Below are 21892 nucleotides of genomic sequence, written 5' to 3'. Positions count from 1 at the left end.
AATATCCCTAGGACCAGTAGAGGAGTATCTGATCTGTAGGAAAATATCTTAGATATCGGATTTCTCAATTGCTGTTTCCGTTTCCTCTGTTGGGACATTCATTATCTTGGCTGTGGCTCCTGAGTCAATTACTGCAGAGATTGTCAAATTGTCTATGAACACAGCACACATGGGCAGGCATCAGTCCTTGTGGTTGTGAGCAAGAAAATTCTTCTCTAGTCCTGCAAATATGTAATCTATCTTCTGACACTTAACACTATTAACGTCTTCTGCAGACTTCAATTGGCATACTCTTGTGAAATGTCCCATTTTTCTGCGGGTTTTACACATCTTTCCTCTCTCAGGACAAGTTTTGTAGTGAGGATATGCACCACCGCAATGATTGTATGTTTCAATGTGATGTGATTGTGATCTCTGCCTTGGTCTTCCTTGACGTGCCTTGGTCCTTTCTCTGGGTTTTCTCTGTACCCTTGTGTTTGGTGTGTCTGGTGAAACCTTCCTCTTGTGGCATTCACGGATTCTGTTGACGATCCTGACCTGGCCTCAGGGGATTCCCATCTTATGTTATTTGCCTCTTTCCCTTCTAAGACTTTGGCTTGTCTTTTGCTGGCTCCCAGCATTATGCCAATATTGAGTAGCCTTTGTAAGTTTAACGATTTGCCCTCTCTAAGAGCTTGCCTCCTTACTCTTGGTGATTTTTAGGTCATAATGATCAGGAAGATGATTTCTTTGTCCATATCTGTGAAGTTGCAATTCAGGCTCAGAATTCTGAGTCTCGTCACATAGTGGTCAAGGGTCTTGCACTTATCTTGTTTTGCTTGACTGAAGACATAAATTTCATAGTGAGGATTTGCCCTTCGTTGAAAATATCTTTCTTTTTTTTAATATTTATTTAGAGATACAGCACTGAAACAGGCCCTTCGACCCACCGAGTCTGTGCCGACCAACAACCACCCATTTATACTAATCCTACATTACCATTCTCCTACCACCTACCTACACTAGGGACAATTTTATAATGGCCAATTTACCTATCAATCTGCAAGTCTTTGGCTGTGGGAGGAAACCGGAGCACCCGGTGAAAACCCACGTGGTCACAGGGAGAACTTGCAAACTCCGCACAGGCAGTACCCAGAATCGAACCTGGGTCCCTGAGGCTGTGAGGCTGCCATACTAACCACTGTTAGAGTATTCTTCACTGCGTCATAATCATCGCAGTTCCAGTGTCAGTGAGTGTCTCAAAGATATCGTCGTCTTTGGTCCAGCATAGTGTAGGAGTAATGCTCTCCTTTTTTGGGGTGTATTGATATTGAGGCAACCATTAGGCATTTGAATATTGCTAGCCATTTGCTCCATTGTGGCCCTGGGTTGCTGCCCATCTCTGTAAAGACCGGAAAGGGCTGAATTTTGTGCCCACGACGGTGCTCCCAGCGCTGGGCCGAAAAGGTGGGGGGATTTCCCGCTTCGGCCAGCTGTAGCCACCCCACCCGCCACCCTCCCCACAGCATAATTCTACAGCACCAGGCCAATTAACAGCCCGGCGCCAGGATCCCCAACCCTTTAAAGACAGGAATTCCGCCTCCAAGAGCTGCCGGCCAATCACGGGGCCAGCAGCTCAGTAGCTCAGTAGTATCAGCAACGCCACCAGGAGCGTTGGCAACAGCTGGTTCTGCAGTGGCCTCAGACCTAGGCCCAGCACTGGAGAGCCAGACCTCAGATAAGTGAGGCGGGGTCAGTGGGGCCAGCCTGGAAGGCCCCGCAATTGGGTGGGGGGTAGAGGGAGGGCATTGAACACAGGGGACGGGGGCAGAGGGAGATATCTTGTTTTCTGGCAGGATCCCTCCGTGGGCCACAGATTACCCATGGAGCAGACCCCCCCACCCCCCCGCCCAAGTCCACACAGGGATGTTGCTTCATTTTACTGGGCAACCTCCCCACATGGCAGAGGCATTAAGCCAGCAGCAGGGGGGCGGGATGGGGGTAGGGCAGAGTCCTTTAAGTGGCTGTTAACAGGCCTCTCAAGGATCTCAATTGGTCTCTGGGTAGGAAGGCCATCATCAGCCTATCCCGCCCTCGACAAAATTGCATTGCGACAGGCAGGTGACGAGCCGTCCACCCCCTGCCTCCCCTCACAATTCTATGGGCCCACCCACCTCTGAACCCGTGTCAGGAGGGCCCATAAAATTCAGCCCATGGTGGTTGCTTTTGCTTAAATCTGGAATCATCAATGCAAGTCTTCTGTATGTTCCTGGGTTGTCTGTGTGGTTTGTCTTCTCAGAAACCCTTTTTATTCCCTTAAGATGGCTAGTGTGTTCAGGTTTGCACCCGTTTTAATCATTAATTCATGGCTGCATCACATTTATTTTCCTTATTTCTTTGTAGCTGCAAAAAGTTTTTTTCAAATAAATATAGAAAATGCTGGAAATACTCAGCAGGTCTGGCAGCATCTGTGGAGAGAGAAGCAGAGTTAACGTTTCAGGTCTATTTCTATAAGCTCAATTTCTGTATAACACATAGGAGCATGTCAAAATGATGCTTCAATTCTGCTCGCGCCTTTCCCCAGACTCAGATGAAATGGAGATGCAGTAGTTGGTTTAAAAGGTCTTGAAATCCCATTTGTTTCATAGAGCCTAAAGCCAGAGGATCTAACGAGGGTGGGGTAAAGCCGGGGGGTGGGGGGAGCGGAGCTTAGATCGGGATCTGGAGCTATGAGAGAAATTTGATCTTGTTGCATCAGGAATGGTACAGTCACACAGTTAAAATTGCCTCCAAAAACTTGGGGAACATACAAACCCCTAATTGCTCTTGCACAGGTGGTGGTGAGCCGCCTACAACTGAGTGGCTTGCTCAGCCATTTCAGAGGGCAATTAAGAGTCAACCACGTTTGTGTAGGTCTGGAGTCACATGTAGGCCAAACGTAAGGATGGCAGGTCGTGAACCATTTGGGTTTTTAATGACAATCCGGTAGCTTCATGATCATTATTAATGAGGCTAGCATTTTATTCCAGATTTATTAATTGGATTTAACTTCCTCCAGTTGCTGTGGTGGGATTTGAACTCACGTCTCCAGAGTATTAGTCCGAGCCTCTGGATTACTAGCCCAGTAACCTTGCTACTATGCTACCATCCTGAAGGATATTAGTGAATAGTTAGATTTTTATGACTATCGAATAGCTTCATGGTAATCATTACTTATCGATATTCCCAATTTCTTTAATATTTAATTGAATTCAATTTCACAAGCTGCAATGGTGGAATTTACATCTAGGAATTATTTGTCCAGGCCTCTGGATTACTAGTGCAGCAGCAAAACTACATTACTATATTTGGGCGGCACAGTGGTTAGCACCGCAGCCTCACAGCTCCAGCGACCCGGGTTCAGTTCTGGGTACTGCCTGTGCGGAGTTTGCAAGTTGTCCCTGTGACCGCGTGGGTTTCAGCCGGGTTCTCCGGTTTCCTCCCACAGCCAAAGACTTGCAGGTTGATAGGTAAATTGGCCATTGTAAATTGTCCCTAGTGTAGGTAGGTGGTAGGAGAATGGTAATGTAGGATTAGTATAAATGGGTGGTTGTTGGTCGGCACAGACTCGGTGGGTCGAAGGGCCTGTTTCAGTGCTGTATCTCTAAATAAATAAAAAGATTTCACTTGTCAGCATTTTGTCAATCTCACACACCAACACCCCCCCACCTCCCCCCACGACCCATTGAACCCATCCCAATCAGTCAACGTTACAACTCACACATCACTCAACATCTCCCTAGCAATGTTGTTTCCTGGGAATTATAGCAGAAAAAATAGAAAATAACATTTGCTGAGGCAATCAAGGGAAGCTCTGACAACAATAACAACTCACATTTAACATAGTGAAACATCCCAAGGCACTTTACAGGAGCATGATCAAACAAAATGTGACACTGATCCACATAAAGAGATATTTAGACAGGTGTCTGAAAGTTTGATCAAAGAGGTAGATTTTAAACAGTGTCTTAAAGGAGGAAAGGACAGTAGAGAGGTGGAGAGGCTTAGGGAGGGAATTCCAGAGCTTAGGGCCTTGGAGGCTGAAGACATGGATGTCAATAGTGGAGAAATGGAAATTGTGAATAGACAAGACCAAAATTGAAGAGGTGCAGAGATTGCAAAGGCTTTTTTAAGGCTGCAGGAGGTTACAGAGGTAAAAAGGGGGAACGTCATGGAGGGATTTAAAACAAGGACGAAAATTCTAAAATTGAGGCATTGTCGGGCTAGATATCAATGTAGGTCAGCGAGCACAGGGGTAATGGGTGAATGGAACTTGGTGTGAGTTAGGATACGAGCAGCAGAGTTTTAGATGACCTCAAGTTATTGCAGGGTAGAAGGTGGGAGACCAGCCTGGAGAGTCCATAGCTCATCACAATCAGAACAACTGGAAGCTGAACCCCTAAATTACGCAGCAGCAGCCAGGAAAAAAACGATGGCAGGAAAGCCTTTGATGGAGAGTAAAAGATTTAATCAAGATAACAACAGGCTTTTATTTTAAAAAATCAGAATTAAGAATATAATTCACCAGTTTGTAAGAAACAGCCAAGTGTGAAGAATCAACAAACAGCAAAGAACCTGCTAAGTGAACTGTGACTGATGCGCCTTTCATCTGTCTCTAAGTGCATTCAAAGCACAGTTCATGGTCTGTAATTTGGGCTACAGTTTTTGTGAGGAGAGCAGAGAAGGGGAAGGTGGCAGCTTGATTTTCTGTGTTCCCATCTGGGAGTTAAAATCAAGCCTAGACTGTTAGAACATAAGGGGCTAGAAATTGGCCCATGCTGTTTTTGCGGTCATGATTGGTGGCCTGCTCATGCCTGTTGCCGTGGAGGTAGGCAGCATACACATTTGGTGCCATCTTCTCATTTACCTGATTGCAGCATTGGTCCCAGCAGTGCCCAAGCTACTGGCTGCCTGAGCGCTCAGCAGGTGTCTGAGCAGCATCTGCTCATAGCATGTGCTGCAACCAACCTACTTTGCTTAAAGACAGTCTGTCCCTCTTAAAGGGAAGCTGTACTGAATCACAGGAGGCTGCTGCTGAATGCTATTGCTTCATTTCTGAAGAAGGACAATGGAACATCAAACCAAAGAGAGGACTCCCAGGTTCATGGCTGCGACGCTGGAGGCCTTAGCCATGGAATGGACAGGGGGAGAGATGCCTTGGTTCCATGGGCAGAGGGGGGACCAGGAAGCCCTCAAGGACCGCCCTCAGGAAGTATTGGAAACAGGTGGGCAGGAAGGTCAACTCCCAGAGTCTGGACCTGAGGACCTGTCGGCAGTGCCACAAAAAACCTAATGACCTCATGCGGGTGGTCAAGGTTAGCAGATGCATCTTCACATGACATCTCCTATCCACCACACCATCAACTTCTCATGCTGCTCAATGCACCAAACCCCATCACTCACCCAGTAGCACTCTCTGGCACTCAAGACTCATGCCTAACGTTTAGATAGTCCAAATCACCCTCACACACATTCCAATGATTAAATGTTGCATGATCGAATGTCCCATGATTGAATGCCATGTGATCAAATGTCACGTAATTGACTGTTGCATGGTTGAATGTCACGTGATCCAATGTGACGTGATGGAATGTTGCATAATGGGCTGCCGCATGACGCAGTATCACATGATTGTCTGTCGCATGATTGAATATTATGTGATCCAATGTTGCGTAATCCAATATTGTGTAATCCAACATCACGTGATCTGATATTGCACGATCGACTGTCACATGATCAACTGTTGCATGACCAAATGCTGCCTGATCCATTATCGCATGATTGAATATTGCATTGGATGTTCTGTGATTGACAGCCGAATGATCAATAGACATGAGATTGACTGTTGCATGATCCACTGTCATGTGATCAACTGTCACATGATCAAATGCCATCTGATCTAATGTTACATAATGGGATGCTGTGGGATTCAGTACTGTGTGATCCAGTGTCATGTGATCAACTGTCATGTGATCAAATACTATGTGACCACATGTTTTGTGATCAATGCTACATGATTGAATATGGCACAGAGTCCAATATTGTATGTTTGAATGCTTTGTCATACTATTGCGTGATCAAATGTTATATAATTCAATGTCACATGATCCAATGTTCTGTGATACACTGTTTCATGTTGTGTAATCTACTGTTGCGTGATCAAATGTCACTGATTAACTGCCACATGAGTAAAATGTCATGTGATTAAATGTTTCTTAATCCAATGCTGCATGATCCAATGCCATTTGATCAACTGTTGCATGATAGAATATTATGTGATCCAATGTTGCGTGATTGACTGTTGCATGATCAACTATTGTGAGATTGAATGTTGCATGATCAAATGTTGCATGATTGAATGTCGCGTAATTCAAAGATGCTCAATCCATTGTCACGTGATTCACTGTTGCATGAGCGAAAGTTGCTTGATTGACTGTTGTGCGATCCTTACGAAATTGATTAATTGTTGTGTGATCAAATGTTGTGTAATCAATAATCACATGATCGAATGATGCATGATCCAATATTAAGCGATTGTCGCATAATTGAATACTGCATGATAGACTGTCGTGTGTGTTGTTTGATTGCCCTTAAGTGTGATGTCCCTTTATGATCTTAGCATGCTAATGAGCTAAGTACCAGGATATTGTCATGTGACTCAGAGCCAGAGTCACTCTGTAACTGTAACACCTGGAGGAAGGTTCTGTAAATAGTTAACTCTGTACTGTATATATTGCTCTAGCCAGAGTCCCAAAGGACCAAAGGCATCTCTCCCCATTTGAAAGAGACAGTTGGTGATGTATAGCTTGAGGGTCACCACTCCTCAAGCATGGGGCAAGGCAAGGAGGCAGGCCTCCATGAACTACCACAGCCAGTACGGGGATTGAACCCACGCTGTTAGCGTCTTTCTGCATTTCATGCTAGCCATCTAGCCAACTGAACTAACCGACCCCCCACTGTATATATTAGTTAGCTAATAAACCTGTTTTGAGGTCTTCAACCAACTGGACTTCATGCATCTCATTTATGTTGCATCAGACAACATAAAAAGAACTCATTACATTGTGGCAGCTCCTCATTACAATGTGATCCAATGTTGCCTATCGAATGTTGTACGATCATAGTTGCATGATCCAATGTTGCATAATCCAATGTCATGCAATCAACTGTCATGTGATCAAATGCCATGTGATCCAATGTTTCATGATCCTGTGCCGCAGGATCCGATGTTGTGCAACCAATTGCTGCATGATAGACTATCACATGATCAAATGTTGCGTGATCGACTGTGGCATGATCGAGGGTTACCACATCCAATGTCACGTGATCGATTATTACATGCCCAAACATTACATGATCCAATCTTACGTGATTGAATATCATGTATTGACTGTCACTTGATTCAATGTGCATAATCAAATGCCGATGATCCATAGTCATGTGATCGACAATCGCATGATCAACCATTGCGTGATTGACTGCTGCGTGATCCAATGTCACATTTTTGACTGTGCATGATTGAATGTTATATGTTCGAATGTTGAGTGATCCAATGTTGCGTGATCCAATGTTACATGTTCAAAGTCTGAGTGCTCCAATGTGCCTGATTGAATGCTGATTGATCCAATGTCACATGATGGATTGCCTCATGTCTGACTGTTGTATGATCAAATTTTGTATGATTGACTGTTTCATGATCCAATTTTGCTTGGTCAACTATCGCCTGATTGACTGTTGCGAGATCCAATGTTGCATAATTGACTGTTATATGATTGAATGTCACATGATCCAATTAAGCGTAATCCAATGTTACATGATCAACAGTTGCGTGATCGAATGTTGCATGATCAAATGTCACGTGATGGAACATTGCATGATCGGCTGATGCATGCTTGAGGATCACATGATCAACTGTCATGTGATCAAATGCTGCATGATTCACTGAAGCATGATCCAATGTTGTGTGGTTGAATGTTACATGATTGAGTATTACATGTTCAAATGTTGAGTGATCCAATGTTGGATGATCAACTCGGCATATGATCCAATATCACATCATCGCACCACCAGGGCTACGCCTAAGCAGAGTTGGTAACCCTATGACAGGGTGAGTGCTTATGCTGTATGCACAGACTAGTAATCCAGTTTAACCAATTCCCAATAAATACCACCATTCTTATTCATAGCCCAAGGACTACAGCCAGAAAACAGAAAGCCACAAGCACAATGTTTAATCAACTGTGTGCATGGAAGATTTAGGCATACACAGCCTAACTCCACCAACCCTCTGGAAACTGACAGCAATATAAGCCAGTTCAATGAGTGGCCTCGAGGTGAGGATTGTTTAACCCGTTTTGAAAGGTGTTCAGCTGTGTTGAGTTAGAGATTTGGGCAGTTTAAATAATTTTACTTTGGATCTGTGACTGTTGATTCTTCCATGGCCGCGTCCCTCCCTATCTCTATAGCCTCTTGTGTTGTATGCTTGCCTTGGAGATGAGGGATTGCACAGAATCAATACCTCTGGATTATCTGAAGAGGACCAGAAAGATCACGCAAAAATATGGAAAGTGCTAGAAGATCAACTCCGATTTAGAGTGAATTTTCGAATTCACCACCTGGCATTGATGTCCTATAGGCAACAGCCAAAGGAATCAATAGGCTAGTTCGTCAGTAGATGCCATAGTAAGGGCAATGGATGCGATTTTTCAGAAGCTGAGCTGTTGGACCAAATAATGAAGCTGGTGATTATATCAACGCCCATTGAAGCATTTCAGAAAGACCTCTTGGGGGAAAAAGAAAGGTCACAGCATTGATATGCAGCTGGAAGATGGCAGGAAATATAAAGACATTGTAGTTGGACAACAGCACCTGTAAACACTAGTTGAAGCCAACAGTATCGGCATCATAACCAGGTTGAAAAGGGCAAGCAAGCTATGGTTGGTCCCACTCATGGCGAAGTTGTCCTGCGTTTCAAGACCTGTGCGAGGCACTTGGTGCAAAAGGACACTGGGCCCGTCTATGCAAGAAATCTGGCTGCAAAGACACAGTTAGAGTCACAGTAGGACAAAAACCAACAGACGACAGGTGCAGCAACAGGGCAACAGCAGCAAGGAAAGCGCCAGAGACCTGTGTAAACATGAGCCAATACATGAGGTTCACAGCGAAACAGACCTGAGACAAGACTCAGAGAGAAGCAGTTCTCAGTCAGAAGACGAAGGGGCATTCCACATTACGAACCTGACACATCACGTTGATGAAGTTAAACAATAGGAAGCTTTCGCCACCATTAACATCACACACCCAAAGAAAGCTGGCAAACATACACTCAGGGTCAAGATTGACACCAGTGCTAGTGCAAATAACCTACCTGTCCGAATCCTGAAAGATATGTACCGGAGACACTGGAAATCAATAATACAACCGACAACTGCCAAGTGATCCGCATATATTAGGTCACTCATCCTGTGCAGAGGCACACAAGCATTGCAATGCAGCTATGGCAAGTCGGCATGGAAGCCACAAATGTTCTACCTAGTAGACACAAGTGGACCAGCAGTGGCAGGATTACCAGCATGTAAGGACCTCAACATCATAACTATCCATGAGAGCATTGCCAAGGGGAAATCTCCAAGGACCGGAACCCGCTTGCAGACTCTGGCCAGTGTCAAACGGTGCAGTCTGGAAATCCAGCAACAGCATAACTATGCTGCACCTTCACTTCTGTTCTCTAGAGAACCACCAGCACCACAACGAGCCAGAATGGACCAGTACCTCCATGAGATCAACCAAGTACTCTTCCCCTAACATGTCCTCGACTTTGAGCCCCAGGCCTTCAGACACAGAGGATGAGAAGAGGCAAAGGACATGCAATGTCCGGAAGAGGCAGAGGAGGAATGAGTTGAAGCATTGTCTGTTGGCTGTTAGAGATGAGGTGCCAGAACTTTCCAAGAATGACGAGGCCTCAAAGGTGGTCATCTTGAGAAAAACAACAGAGTTTGTTAGCAGGCTGAAGGCAGAACAACAGAAACTGAATGCAGAGAGGGAGAAACGTCAGAAAGAACAGCAATATCTGAGACGCAAACACCCCGAGCAAGAGTTGTCAAACCACCAAGATGATATATTTTGAGCCTCTATATTTGTAAATTTCACAATCTCTATCCATGTGTAAATAATGTTGATGTTATCTAATTTTATATGTTACTTACTTTTAGCATACGAGATTTATCTTTGGAAAGTGTCATGAAGACCCCCACCTGCCAAGAATGAGGCACATTAATTTCAACACATGAACATTAAACTGTTGCTGAAGTGGAGAGATGACTTGTTTAAAGCAATCAGTAGTGGCTGGAAAAAAATTTGTATTCTAAGAGGCAGTCCCCTAGGAAAAAACAATGGGAACTGCTCACAGATTCAATTAACAAAGATTGGTCTGGGCAATGGTGATCCACAGCTTGTCAGTATAAGAGACAGCACTACATCCACCAACATTCCCACCCCCCCATCCGCCCCACCCCCCTCCCCCTACCAAGAGCTTTGGAATCCACAAATACAGGAATTTGTTTTTAAAAAGTGAGTCACATGACTAACCTGCTGGCCCAGGTTTGGTTTTGAACTACTCACAGGACAGCTTGGATCAGACTGCAGATTGCAACTGAGCTTGGAACAAGAGAACCTTTCTCTCTCTCTCTCTTGCTCTCTCTCTCACTGATCTCCAGATCCACTGAAGTCACTTAAACCTCAAGAGAGATAAAAGTCCTACTTCGAAACAAGTTTTAAAGCATGCACTAGGCCCCAACGAAACGGCAAAACCTACCGGCAACCAAAGACTCTACATTGAACTCAAAGGACAGTAAATAGAACCCAGCTATTGCCCCAAACTTTTCCCCTTTATTCTTTCTACTTCGGTGTCTTCCTGTGTGTATGTTTATCGCGTATGCATGCTAGCATGGTTGTGTTGCGTATTCATAGTCGTTAACCGAATTAGAGTTTAAGATTAATAAACTTCCACCTTTCTTGTCAAAATCTAAGAAAACCTATTTGATTGATTTCTTTGTCTTACAATTGGAAAGCAATGAACATGGATTCACTGAGGGGGAGCTAAAAACACGGTGTTTTTAAAATTAAATCCTGTTATGGTTAAACCAGGCAAAGGCTGAGAGGGAACCCCTAGACCCCTTTCTCACCTGGTCATTACAAAAGAAAGGTGGTGTTGTATGATTGCCTTTAAGAGTGATATCCATTTAAGATCTTAGTATGCTAATGAGCTAAGTACCAGGATGCAGTCATGTGACTATTTGCCAGATTCACTCTGCAACTGTAACACCTAGAGGCAAGTTCTGTAAATAGTTAGCTCTGTACTGTATAATAGTTTAGCTGTAATAAACCTGTTTTGAGATCTTCAATCAACTGGACTCCAAGCATCTCATTTATGTTGCATCAGACAACATAAAGAACTCATTACATCCTGTAACCTCTTCCAGCCCGACAATTCTCTGAGACATCTGCGCTAATCCAATTCTGGCCTCCAGGTCAGTCAGTTAAATCTTGCCAGTGGGAAAGCTTTTAGAAATGATAACCTGGGATAAAATTAACAGTCACTGGGACAAGTGTAGATTAATTGAGGAAATACTAACTTGATTGAGTTTTTTGATGAAGTAACTAGAGGGTTGTTGAGGGTAATGCAGTTGATGTGGTGTATATGGACCTCCAAAAGGCGTTTGATGAAGTGCCACATAAAAGGCTTGTCAGCAAAGACAAAGGTCATGGAAGAAAAAGGAGAGTGGATACGAAGTTTGCTGAATGATAGGAAACAGAGAGTGGTTGTTTTTCGCATTGGAGGAAGGTATATAGTGGAGTTCCCCAGGGGTTGGTATTAGGACCACTGCTTTTCTTGATATATATTAATGACCTGGTCTTGAGTGTACAGGGCACAATTTCAAAACTTGTAGATGACACAAAACTTGGAAGCAATGTGAACTGTGAAGAGGATACTGATAAACCTCAAGAGGACGTAGACAGACTGATGGAATGGGCAGACATGTGGCAAATGAAATTTAATGCAGAGAAGTGTGAAATAATACATTTTGGTAGGAAGAACAAGGAGAGACAATAAAAATTAAAAGGTGTGCAGGAACAGAGAGACCTAGGGGTATACGTATACAAATCATTGAAGGTGGCAGGGTAGGTTGAGAAAGTGCTTAAAAAGGCCTGTGGGATCCTGGGCTTTATAAACTGAGGCATAGAATACAAAAGCAAAGAAATTATAATGAACCTTTATAAAACACTGGTTCGGCCTCAGTTGGAGTATGAATGGAAGGATGTGAAGGGATTAGAGAGGGTGCAGAAAAGATTTACGAGAATGGTTCCAAGAATGAGGGACTTCAGTTGCATGGATAGATGTATTTATAAAAGCTTTTACAATCTGTTTTTATATTGATGGCTAGTTTACTCTCATTCTATTTTTTCCCTTTTAAGCAACTTTTTAGTGGCCCTTTGCTGGTTTCTAAAACACTCCCATTTCCTCAGACTTGCTACTATTTTTTGCAACATTGTAAGCCTCTTCTTTAGTCTAATACTCTCCTTAACTTCCTGAATCAGCCATGGATAGGTCTTTCTGGACAGGTTTTTGTTTTTGAACCCTTTGAATTGTTTCCTTAAATGTTCATTTACCGCCACACCTTCCAGTCTATTTACCCAATTAACCTTAGCCAGTTCTCCCCTCATATCTTTGTAATTGGCTTTGTTTAAGTTTAAGATTCTTGTTTGTGATTGAAATGTGTCACTTTCAAATCTATGGTATGACCCACCACAGCTAGGCTGACTGCCTATGATGGTTTTCCAATCAAATGCATTGGAACGATAACGTTACAGTGCAGCTATAGGAGCTCCGAATGGCTACCACAAATGTTTTATATTGTAGACAAAACTAGACCAGATGTTACAGCATCTCCAGTATGCCAAGATTTAAGAATTGTTACAATACACGAGCTCAGTACCACACCAAAAGGTACGGAAAGTTGCAACACAGAGTGCATTGAATCGGTTAGAGACCTGAAACTACTTTACCCAAAAAGGTTTGATGCAATTGGCGATTTCAAGGGTGATGCCATATTGCTTGTGAGGGAGCATGCAGTTCCTACTATCGACGCAAAAGGAAATGCAGAGTGCATATTCAAGAGAAGCTTAAAGAGGGGCTAGGTGAGAAGGAGAGCAACAGAGTCATCCACTGAGTGCACCAGCATTCCGGTTGGTGCAGCTCCATTACCTGCATGTTGAAGAAAGATGGCAATCTCAGGATTTTCTTAGAACCGCAACGACTGAATTTAGTTCTCAAGAGATGCCCACACAATATCCCTACCCTGGAGGAGCTGAATCCTAAGTTTACTGTCGCTAAGATTTTTTCAAAACTCGAAGCAAAGCATGGTTCCTGGTCTGTCCACTTGGCCAAGAAGTCCCAGCTACTCACAATTTTTAGAACGCCATTCGGGAGATACAGTTTCAGACCATTATCATTTGATCTGTGCGTTAGCCAGGACATTTTCCAACAATACACCGACAGGGTAACGGAAAATGTCCCAGGCTGTATCTGTATAGCCGACAATATTGCAGTGATGGGGCAGACCAAGGCACAGCATGACTGAAACTTGCATTTGCTAATGCTGGCTGCTCATTGTGAGGGTCTTGTGTTCAATAGCAAGAAGCGCCAGGTCAACTTTGGCACATCAACTTCTTTGCGTCAATATATTCCGCCCCAGGAATACGCTCAAACCCAGATAAGATGGAAGATGTCAGAGCCATGCCAATTCCTCAGGACCGGGAAGACCTACAACAGTGTCTACGAGCTGTTCAACGTTTGGCCCTGCACATCCCCAATTTCGCTGAGCAAGCAGCACCACTTAGGGAACTGCTGCATAAAGATACCCTTTACTTGTGGCAGGAAGACCAGCAGTAGGTGTTTGAGTCCTTAATGTTAGCTCTGTCAAGTCAAGACAGTATTACAACCCAACCAATGAAACCACGCTCAAGGTCGCATGTCTCAGAAGGGATTAGGCGCCTGCATCTTGCAGGAAAGGAAGTCAATCACCTTTGTGTGAAGATTTTATTGCAAACCCAATCTAATTACTCTGACATTGAATGTGAAACCTTAGATCTGGGTCTTGGTACCATTAGGTTTCACACCTACTTGTTTGGAAAACATTTTACAGTGGAGACTGACCACAAGCCACTTGAAAATGTATGGTGCAATCAGCTCACGGGTGCTTCTCGAGAGATTTTTGGTGAAGGTCCAGGACTACAATTGTGATGTCTGATATAAACTGAACAGCAAAATGATCACATTGGACACCCTGAATAGGTTGCCTAACCCAAATAAAGATGCAGATGTCTCGCTAGATTAGCTGTGGATACTGAGATTGAGGATGTCCTGAATATCGAACTTATGAGTTTTGGACCCCACAAATGCAAGCAACTAAGAGATGAGACAACACGTGACCCCACCCTATCATTGTTATGGAAGGTGATTGTGGAAGGATGGCCTGACACCATACAGAAAGTTACCAAACGTCTATGCTGTTTCTGGTCACGAGCTCGATATATCACAATGGGTGATTTTCAAAAGGAAACAAGTCCTGCGACCCGAAGCTCTGCATTCTGATATTCTAACACAACTGCAACCAGGGCATTTAGGAATAGAACGTAAAATCAACAGTGATGTTGAGATGTTGGTGAAATCCTGTGAGGCATGTCAAAGTTGTCAACCAAATCAACAGAAGGAACTCTTGATTCAGCATGAAACACCTTTACATCCATGCCAAAGATTGACACAGATTTATTTCACATTCAAGGTGTTGACTTCCTCCTTTTTACGGATTACTTCACCAAGTTTAAGATCCTAGGCAGCTACAAGATATGTCAAGTGCAGTGGTTGCTGATACTGTCAGTACCCTGCTCAGCTTATTTGGCACTCCGGAAGAAACTATCTGTAATAATGGGCCGCAATATGTAAGCAGACCATTCCAGGATATGTCAGGTGGGGAGTCTGTCATGTGACATCGTTACCACATTATCCAAATTCCAATGGCATGGCTGAATGCAAGGTGCGCATCATCAAATAACTAATTTTAAATGCAGGCTGACAGGACAAGATCTCAAGATTGCAATGTTGCATTTCCAATCTATTCCATTGGGCATGGGCTTACTGTCACCTGCAGAGTTGATGTTTGGAGGGCAGGTCAGAACTACCCTGCCCAGTCATCATCTCTCTAAGTTTTCCACAGTAAAGGATATACTTCTGTCGAAACAAAGGAAGATGAAGACATCATATGACAGGCAAGCAGGACCAAAACTAGGTTGATTGCAAGTAGGATAGCAGGTCAGAGTCCTCAATCATACATAAGGAACATGGTATCCTGCAGAGGTTGCGAGGATATGCTACCCGCCCAGATTGTATGAGGTCCAATGATGCGATTCTCAGATGGAACCAAAGTCAACTCAGAGAGCTGTATATTATGCACTACATGTGACAACCCTGTGGCATCACAGACACATTCAAAAACAAAGTCTGAAGATGAACATTCAGAGGCTAAGAGCACAGAGGAAGAACATGTTAACCAGAATTCCGAGTCACCAGAGTCTCAGAGGAGTCATCAAGACGACCTCAGATCTGGGAAGAGGTTTATAAGAACAAGATTGGAACAAATAAGAAAATCTCCTCTATGTTTTAGAGAGTGTTAAATTTACTTACTTGTAAATAACATTTTGTTTTAATCATGTGTAGTCAGTCCGAACCACAACATCATTGTATATTATACATATGTTTTTATCTTTGGGAAAAAGGGGGATGCTGTGCAATGACCTTAAGAGACGACCACCTTATGAAGCTGTAAATAAAGATCACTGGAGGAAGTGATGTCATGTCACACATGACTAGGGAGTTGTGGGTGTAGCCTGACAGAGTGAGTTGTGTTTAGATGTGGCTTGTACAGTAGCTATATATATATATATATATATATATATATGTTCTAGTTGAAGTGTAATAAAAATCCACATTTTCTTTGGATATTAACTGTAGTCCTATGAGTCTTAGAATAGTTCACATAGCAAAGGAACAAATGCAACAGGAAACCATTTTAGCTGCTCTTTCTTAGTAAGTGGTTCAAGAATCTCGTGGATGAGAGAAGTTAGAACCTGCCTGACAGACTTGTTAGGGATGCAAATGCATCAATACATTTGACACAGTGCTTGGAGCCAGCAGTAAGCTGCAAATCTTAAAGATGCAGTGTACCACTGAAAAATAGTTTGGCAAAAAACCTGCCTTTATGCGGTACCTTCCACAGCTTCAGGATGTCCCGGAGTACTTCACAATGAATTTGCTTGCAAAGAATGACAAACTCCTACCTGCCCCCACTAAAATCCATCATGTCAGAGTGCAAAAGCTCACCTCCTTCGTGAAGCAAAAAGAGGTTTTGACAAACATTTTCCCCATGAAACAATATCCTTTCAAGTGATCGCAGCTGGTGGCTTTCACAGAACTAGCTTTGCTGTTGCTAGGGAGTAAATTCCCAAAAGACAGGCTTTCTGTTTCACTCTTAAATGTTTATGCGATGTATTTGCAGGGTAACCTGATATAAAAACAATCTCAAATGAAAATAAACCCATTCTGATTATTTAACTGAAGGATGAACTTCAGTTTGACTGGATTGCTGTTGAGTGCCACATAGGACAGAGTTATGAAACACTGCTATCTGATCACGTGATATTTCACTACCTTAGTGAAAACTAGTTCACTGAATATTGAGTTGTACAGCAGCTGTCCCTGACAACCAACTAGGGACAGGTCTATAAATGGATCTGCTTTCATGCAACCTCTCACCACAGCTCCTGTTTGGAACACATTCCACCATCACACTCCTGACTGTATGAAGCTGATGTTGGATTGAGTAGAATTATATAGAAACTACAGCACAGAAACAGGCATTTGGCCCAACTGGTTTGTGCCCATGTTTATGCACCACACAAGCTTCCTCCTACCATTCTCCATCTAATCCTGTCAGAATATGCTTACCTAGCTTCCCCTTAAATACATCTCCGCTCTTCACCTGAACTATTCCTTGTGGTAGCCCATTCCACACTCTTACCACTCTCCCGATAAAGAAGTTTCTCCGGAATTCCCTGTTGGATTTATTTGTGACTATCTTATTTTTAAGGTTCCTAGATTTGATCTCCCCCACAAGTAAAAACATTCTCTACATCAACCCTATCAAGCCCTTTCTAGAGAAAAGAGCCCCAGCCTGTTCAGTCTTTCCTGGTAAGTATAACCTCAAGCTGATAAGACAATCCAAGTCTTTGCAACCTGTCTTCATAATGTAACCCTTTTAGCCCCAATACTATTCTGCTCCTTAGACCCACATTTAGTCTTTCAAACACTATCCCACAATAACCAGAGCTAAAACGTATTATGGTAACCCAGCAAACTCATGCATTATTGCTTTGACATGATATACTCTCTGGTTAAAATTGAGGCTTGCTTAACAATGTTGCATGTTAAAACATAAGAACTTGTATTTATATGACATCTTTAACAATCTCAGGATGTTCCAAATGCTTTACAACCAATTCAGTGCTTTTGAAATGTAGTTACTGTGTAGGTAATATAGGAAACGTGGCAGACAATTTGCGCTGTGCAAGCTCCCACGAACAGGAATGGGGCTGTAAAGAGATAATCTAATTTCGGTGTTGGTTGTGGGATCAATATTGGCCAGGGCATTGGGGAAAACTGCCCTGCTCTTCTTCAAAATAATACCATTGGATCTTTTGAGAGGGGCAGACAGAGCTTCAGTTTAACATTTCATCTGAAAGACAGCATCTTGGACAATGCAGCACTCCTTCAGAACTGCACTGGAGCATCAGCCTAGATGTTGTACTCAAGTCTCTGCAGCAGGGCCTCCTGGGTCAGAAGAAAGAGTGTTATAACTGAACGAAAACCTGATCAGCCAATGTGACAGTGGGGACCCTACAATGGTCACAATGGCCAAAGGCCAAGAGAGGTTTCCCTCCTCCTGATCTCAGTCCAGTGACTCCTCCTGAAAGCATGTGTGTGTGAGGATCAGCCTGGCCTCTGTTGTGAAGCATCCCACAGTCAATTAGTCAGTTAACATGCAGGGCTGGATTCTTTGAACAGGGTGGGAATTCCACCTGCCCCTTTGACTGTGCCCTGGGTGATGGGATATTGATCATTAACAGTGGGCAACTGGTGAGATTCCTGCCATCAAGAAGCAGCCCAGCCACAAATCCTAATGGGAATTGCTGCCACTCCACCAGCCAAGGCAGCCAGTGACTGAAAGGGACAATAGAGCCTGTAGATCACAGGCATTGACTGAGGCGCACACAGTGATGTCAATGAGGGCAGTTATGCAGAGATAACAATGCTGGACTTGGCGTCCTTTCTCCATTGCCTGACTTTGGGGCCACTATCAGCAGTTCCCTGGGCCTACCACCACAAGCCAGGTACATGGCGAAGATGGGAGGTAAATAGGCTGAAAACCCAGATCCTGCATAGTCCTCCTCTTTCTAAAATATACAAAGAATTCAGTAACCTCCTCCCCTTTCTGAAATATACAAGGAGGCCAGTAACGTCTTCCTCTTTCTGAAATATACAATGAGGTCAGTAATCTCCGCCCCTTTCAGAAATATACAAGGAGGTCAGTAATCTCCCCTTTCTGAAATATACAATGAGGTCAGTAACCTCCTCCCCTTTTTGAAATATACAATGAATTCAGTAACCTCCTCCCCTTTCTGAAATATACAATGAGGTCAGTAACCGCCTCCTCTTTCTGAAATATACATTGAGATCAGTAACCTCCACCCCTTTTTGAAATATACAATGAATTCAGTAAACTCCTCCACTTTCTGAAATATACAATGAATTCAGTTACTTCCTCCCCTTTCTGAAATATACAATGAGGTCAGTAACCTCCTCCCCTTTTTGAAATATACAATGAATTCAGTAACCTCCTCCTCTTTCTGAAATATACAATGAGGTCTGTAACCTCCTCCCCTTTTTGAAATATACAATGAATTCAGTAACCTCCTCCCCTTTCTGAAATATACAATGAGGTCAGTAACCTCCTCCACTTTTGGAAATATACAATGAATTCAGTAACCTCCTCCCGTTTCTGAAATATACAATGAGGTCAGTAACCGCCTCCTCTTTCTGAAATATACATTGAGATCAGTAACCTCCTCCCCTTTTTGAAAAATACAATGAAATCAGTAACCTCCTCCCCTTTCTGAAATATACAATGAGGTCAGTAACCTGCTCCCCTTTCTGAAATATACAATGAGGTCAGTAACCACCTCCACTTTCTGAAATATACAATTAGGTCAGTAACCTCCTCCCCTTTCTGAAATATACAATGAGGTCAGTAACCTCCTCTCCTTTCTGAAATATACAATGAATTCAGTAACTTCCTCCCCTTTCTGAAATAAACAATGAGGTGAGTAACCTCCTCCCCTTTTTGAAATATACAATGAATATAGCAACCTCCTACCCTTTCTGAAATATACAATGTGGTCAGTAACTACCTCCCCTTTCTGAAATAGACAATGAGGTCAGTAACCTCTTCCTCTTTCTGAAATATACAATGAGGTCAGTAACCACCTCCCCTTTCTGAAATATACAATGAGGTCAGTAACCTCCTCCCCTTTCTGAAATATACAATGAATTCAGTAACTTCCTCCCCTTTCTGAAATAAACAATGAGGTGAGTAACCTCCTCACCTTTTTGAAATATACAATGAATATAGTAACCTCCTACCCTTTCTGAAATATACAATGTGGTCAGTAACCACCTCCCCTTTCTGAAATATACAATGAGGTCAGTAACCTTCTCCCCTTTCTGAAATATACAATGAGGTCAGTAACCACCTCCCCTTTCTGAAATATACAATGAGGTCAGTAAACTCCTCCCCTTTCTGAAACATACAATGAATTCAGTAACTTCCTCCCCTTTCTGAAATATACAATGAGGTCAGTAACCCCCTCCCCTTTTTGAAATATACAATGAATTCAGTAACCTCCTCCCCTTTCTGAAATATACAATGAGGTCAGTAACCTCCTCCCCTTTTTGAAATATACAATGAATTCAGTAACCTCCTGCCCTTTCAGAAATATACAAGGAGGTCAGTAACCGCTTCCTCTTTCTGAAATATACAATGAGGTCAGTTACCTCCTCCCCTTTCTGAAATATACAATGAGGTCAGTAACCGCCTCCTCTTTCTGAAATATACATTGAGATCCGTAACCTCCTCCCCTTTTTGAAATATACAATGAATTCAGTAACCTCCTCCCCTTTCTGAAATATACAATGAGGTCAGTAACCTGCTCCCCTTTCTGAAATATACAATGAGGTCAGTAACCACCTCCACTTTCTGAAATATACAATGAGGTCAGTAACCTCCTCCCCTTTCTGAAATATACAATGAGGTCAGTAACCTCCTCCCCTTTCTGAAACATACAATGAATTCAGTAACTTCCTCCCCTTTCTGAAATATACAATGAGGTCAGTAACCTCCTCCCCTTTTTGAAATATACAATGAATTCAGTAACCTCCTCCCCTTTCTGAAATATACAATGAGGTCAGTAACCTCCTCCCCTTTTTGAAATATACAATGAATTCAGTAACCTCCTGCCCTTTCAGAAATATACAAGGAGGTCAGTAAACGCTTCCTCTTTCTGAAATATACAATGAGGTCAGTTATCTCCTCCCCTTTCTGAAATATACAATGAGGTCAGTAACCGCCTCCTCTTTCTGAAATATACATTGAGATCAGTAACCTCCTCCCCTTTTTGAAATATACAATGAATTCAGTAACCTCCTGAACTTTCAGAAATATACAAGGAGGCCAGTAACCTCTTCCTCTTTCTGAAATATACAATGAGGTCAGTAATCTCCTCCCTTTTAGAAATATACAAGGAGGCCAGTAATCTCCTCCCCTTTCTGAAATATACAATGAGGTCAGTAACCTCCTCCCCTTTTTGAAATATACAATGAATTCAGTAACCACCTCCCCTTTCTGAAATATACAATTAATTCAGTAACTTCCTCCCCTTTCTGAAATATACAATGAGGTCAGTAACAGCCTCCCCTTTTTGAAATATACAATGAATTCAGTAAACTCCTCCTCTTTCTGAAATATACAATGAGGTCAGTAACCTCCTCCCCTTTTTGAAATATACAATGAATTCAGTAACCTCCTCCCCTTTCTGAAATATACAATGAGGTCAGGAACCGCCTCCTCTTTCTGAAATATACTTTGAGATCAGGAACCTCCTCCCCTTTTTGAAATATACAATGAATTCAGTAACTTCCTCCCCTTTCTGAAATATACAATGAGGTCAGTAACCTACTCCCCTTTTTGAAATGTACAATGAATTCAGTAATCTCCTCCTCTTTCTGAAATATACAATGAAGTCAGTAACCTCCTCCCCTTTTTTAAATATACAATGAATCCAGTAACCTCCTCCCCTTTCTGAAATATACAATGAATTCAGTAACCTCCTCCCCTTTCTGAAATATACAATGAGGTCAGTAAGTTCCTCCCCTTTTTGAAATATACAATGAATTCAGTAACCTCCTCCCCTTTCTGAAATATACAATGAGGTCAGGAACCGCCTCCTCTTTCTGAAATATACAATGAGGTCAGTAACCACCTCCCCTTTCTGAAATATATAATGAAGTCAGTAACCTCCTCCCCTTTCTGAAATATACAATGAGGTCAGTAACCTCCTCCCCTTTTTGAAATATACAATGAATTCAGTAACCTCCTGCCCTTTCAGAAATATACAAGGAGGTCAGTAACCTCTACCTCTTTCTGAA

This window comes from Heterodontus francisci, chromosome 4 (assembly GCF_036365525.1).
Source record: "Heterodontus francisci isolate sHetFra1 chromosome 4, sHetFra1.hap1, whole genome shotgun sequence".
NCBI lineage: Eukaryota > Metazoa > Chordata > Chondrichthyes > Heterodontiformes > Heterodontidae > Heterodontus > Heterodontus francisci.
This window is presented reverse-complemented; position numbering follows the sequence as displayed.